Here is a 4,497-nt window from a genome sequence, read left to right as displayed (position 1 = left end):
TCTCTTATTCTCACACCGGAGGGTTACCCCAAAGAGGACCCCTCTGTCCCTTTCTGAGGGGTAAGTTTACGGTGCTGTTCATTTTGTAGGTGGAAGAATCCAGATTCCAGAGAACCATCGGTGAAATAGCATAATCATACCCGAGGAAAGTTGATCGTCTACCAGTGAGCCGATCCACGTTTCTTCATTGGCGCCATCACCTGTTACAACGGCAACAAAATCTCATCAGTTCTCTCTGAAAAACTTCACCATGGTTTATGGTGTTCGTAACAGCGATCAAGTTCTGGAGGATATTGAGCGTGAGGATGTTAATGAGGGACAGCAGTTTCTGAGGGTGCCGCGCGATTCTGCGCGCACCACCAGTAACCATCCCTTCATCACAACTCCTCATAGCCAGACTGAAACTCCTCCAGACGATCTCACGTTCCAAAATCTTACCGGCGCGAAACAAAACGGGCCAATGGGTCCAGAAGATGAAACCAATGACCCTAAAGAATGGCTCATAAACGAGCAACGACGTCTAATGGACAAGTACAATGAGCTGGTCAAACACAAAAAGTTAGCCGACTTAACACAAAGGCTCGCGTTTGATAAGCAAACCAATCAAGGAACAACAAAAAGGGCGCGCGCGCCGGAAGATGGTCACTCTGTTCACACTGAACACGCTGAGTTCAGTGATGAAGAAGTACACAGCATGAGAAAGACGCGAGACACTAATGCAGGAGGCTCACAGCTCCGCGCGCACATGAACATGACGCCTGGAGCCAAAGCCGATATGGATCTGTACACACCGAACAGCCCACCAGTGAGAGGGCAAGTGGACGTAACCACACCGTACAGGCCAGCCATCTTGGTGAAACATTCAAAATTCACTGAGCGCATCGCGAAGGCTCCCATTCAGCACAAAACCAAGATGCCAAGTGATTTGGGCAAATATGACGGCACAACAGATCCAGACGATTTCTTACAAGGTTTTTACAACACTGGAAACCTAGAAAGCTGGACGATGCCAACATGGTGTCACATGTTTGCTCGCTGCCTCACGGGCACGGCGCGTGTCTGGTTCGAAAGCTTGCCGACTGGGCAAATCGATGGGTTCGAGGAACTATTGGAAAAGTTCCAAGCTCACTTCGTACAGCAGCGCAGACACACGCGCGACCCTGATGACATCATGCACTGCGTGCGCAGGAATGATGAAACGATTGAAGACTACATAACTCGTTTCAATCAGGAGTCTCTGGCAATTGGAGGTATCACTGAGCAACTCTTGCGCGTGGCCTTTATACAAGGTGCACGCAATGATCAACTCCGCAGAGCTCTTGTGAGCAGAGATGGCATGCCAACCACTTGGGCCAAGCTAATGGAAGTATCGCGAGTCTTCGCGCGAAATGAAAAACAAATTGCCCAAGATAGAGCGAGAGAAAGAGGGCATCAAGCAGAGGCACCGCGCAACAACGAAAGAAGGGGCAAACAAAACTCTGTATGGTCCAGGTTGCAACAAACCAGTTTTTCTCCCGCAGAAAAGCAGGCGCAACCAAGCTCACCCCAGCCCCAAAAAGACATTCGTAATCGCGGAGAGGGTGACAAGAGGGAAGGCGGCAGAGATCCTAACAGACCTCTGCCAAGAATATGGACTCCCCTCACTAAAACGCCTTCACAAGTATTAAGCACTGAGAATGTCCAGTTCAAAAGCCCCAAGCCACTACACTATAAGGGACCATCAAACAGTGGCAAGTATTGTGAGTTTCACAACTCCACAGGGCATAACACCGATGCATGCCACCACTTGAAGGATGCAATTGAAAAAGATGTGAAATCAGGCAAGCTGGCTCACCTGGTGAAAAACCCAAGACCAGAAAATGAGCAGCCAGAGGGAGCCTCAGCCAGCAAAAAGTTCAAAAGAATCTGTGTAGCCGAGGGAGGAAGGCAAGGGCAAAGATCAAGAAAGAGAAGCGCGCAAGTCCAAGGAGATTGGCGCGAGCAACAAGTAATATTCCCAAGAATCAGGGGAGGCCCTTCTATCAGCAGTCCTCTAGTCATCACTACACACATTGCTCATTATGAAGTGTCAAAAGTCCTGGTGGACACTGGCAGCGAATCAGACATCATGTATGAGCAATGTTTCAGGAAGTTGGATCTAGCAGACCAAGCAAGGCTCGAAATTGTGAATGCACCAATCTCTGGTGTTTCAAATGAAATCATTCATCCCCTAGGTCAAATACAATTTGAACTAACTATGGGGGATGAGAAACACAAGCGAGCCGAAGTTTTCAACTTCTTGGTCTTGCCCACCACTTCTTGCCACAATATGATCTTGGGTAGAGGAACGATTGCCCAATTCAACGCCATACCGTCGCCAGCGCACGGCGCGTTGGGGTTCCCAACACCAACAGGTGTAACATTTGTATACCGAGATCATTTGTGTGCAGTGACAAGTACACCACGGGAAGGGAGAATGAAACTTCCAATGGCAGACAACGCGCCAGAGGAATGGATTCTCAACCCAAAATTCCCAGAGCAAACAATCACAATTGGCGCTACGATATCAGACGACACGAGGTTGAGAATGAAAAGATTGCTCACAACATTTATGTCGGTCTTCGCGTGGCAACATTCTGATATGACCGGGGTTCCGCGAGACCTGGCGCAACATTCTCTCAACACGTTCAAGTCTGTAGAGCCAATTGCTCAAAAGAAGAGAGTCATGGGGGATGAGAAGGCGAAGGCCATGAATGACCAAGTTGAGGATCTACTGCGCGCAAACATCATCCGCCCGATACGATACCAGACATGGGTAGCCAATCCTGTGATGGTAAAGAAGAGCAACGGGTCATGGAGGATGTGCATTGACTTCAAGGACCTCAACAAAGCATGCCCAAAAGATTGTTACCCCCTCCCAAACATCGACGCAAAGGTGGACTCCGTGGCGCCATTCAAGCTCAAATGTTTCCTGGATGCCTACAAGGGCTATCACCAGATTCAAATGGCACCACAAGACGAGGACAAGACTGCCTTCAGAACCGACAAGGGTGTTTTTTGTTACACAAAAATGCCCTTTGGTTTGAAGAATGCGGGAGCCACCTAACAAAGACTTATGGATGCGGTTTTCAACGAGCAAATTGGAAGAAACCTAGAAGTCTACGTGGATGATTTGGTGATCAAAAGCAGGGAGGAAAAACAAATGCTCAAAGACATCGAAGAAACCCTTGGGTGCCTAAAGGAAGTAAACATGAAGCTCAACCCGAGCAAATGCACTTTCGGCGTACAAGAAGGGAAATTTCTAGATGTAATGGTCACCAAGGATGGTTTCAAGGTGAACCCTGAGAAGGTGGAGGCCATCCTTGACATGCCTACGCCATCCACCATGAAAGAAGTCCAAAAGTTGAATGGTAGGTTGGTATCAATCAACAGGTTCCTAGCGAAACCATGCAAGCAAATCTACCCCATTTGTTAACACATTGAGAAATTGCCTAAAGAAAAGCCAATTCAAGTGGACTCCTGAGGCCGAGCAAGCTTTCAGTGAGATAAAAGAATGTTTGATAAATCTGCCCGCGCTCACAGCTCCACTTCCTGGTGAAACTTTGACATTGTACCTGTCAGCAGGAGAGCGCGCCATCGGCGCAGTATTGTTGGTGGATCGCAAGGGGATCCAAACACCAATATATTATGTGAGTCGGGTGCTGACAGATCCTGAGACGCGCTACTCCATCATGGAAAAGTTAGTTTTGTCACTAACACACGCGTCGCGCAAGCTTCATAGATATTTCAATGGTCATCCTATTGAAGTTCTGACTGGTTACAACATCCAGCAAGTCTTGCGGCGTCCCGCGCTCTCAGGAAGGCTGACAAAATGGGCGCTGGAATTAGGAGAGCACACGATCGCCTATAAGCCCCGTCCAGCAATAAAGGGACTAGTCTTAGCTGATTTCATCGCAGAAATCCCCGAAGGAAAAATTGAAGAGGCTCAGCGCGAGGTAGACCCTCCGCGAGCCAATGATGAAGAAAATGTTTGGAGATTATTCACTGACGGAGCTTCAAACAACGAAGGGTCCGGCGCAAACCTCAAACTGGTGGATCCAGAGAATCATGAATATACTTACGCAATCAGGTTGGATTTCAAGAGCACCAACAATGAAGCTGAGTATGAGGCCCTGCTGGCTGGCCTGCGCATCGCGCACAAATTCGGAGTTAAAAAGCTAGAGACCCATGTTGATTCATACTTGGTAGCAGCACAGGTCAATGGCCTTTATGATGCCAAGGAGAACACCATGCCTCTGTATCTAGAGCAGGCGAAAAAGCTCATCGAGCAATTTGACTGCTTCAGAATCATACATATTCCGCGCAGTGAAAACAAGTCTGCTGACGCGTTGAGCAAGATGGCATCAACCAGCTTCAATCACTTTGGCAAAGATGTTAGGGTAGAAGTAATGAGCAACCCGTCGGTGGGAGCGAAGTCTGTCCTTGTAATTCATACAACCCCTTCATCATGGATAACTC

Source organism: Bidens hawaiensis, unplaced genomic scaffold (assembly GCF_021521415.1).
Source record: "Bidens hawaiensis isolate Kalapana, Puna unplaced genomic scaffold, B.hawaiensis_p1.1 tig00025375_1, whole genome shotgun sequence".
NCBI lineage: Eukaryota > Viridiplantae > Streptophyta > Magnoliopsida > Asterales > Asteraceae > Bidens > Bidens hawaiensis.
This window is presented reverse-complemented; position numbering follows the sequence as displayed.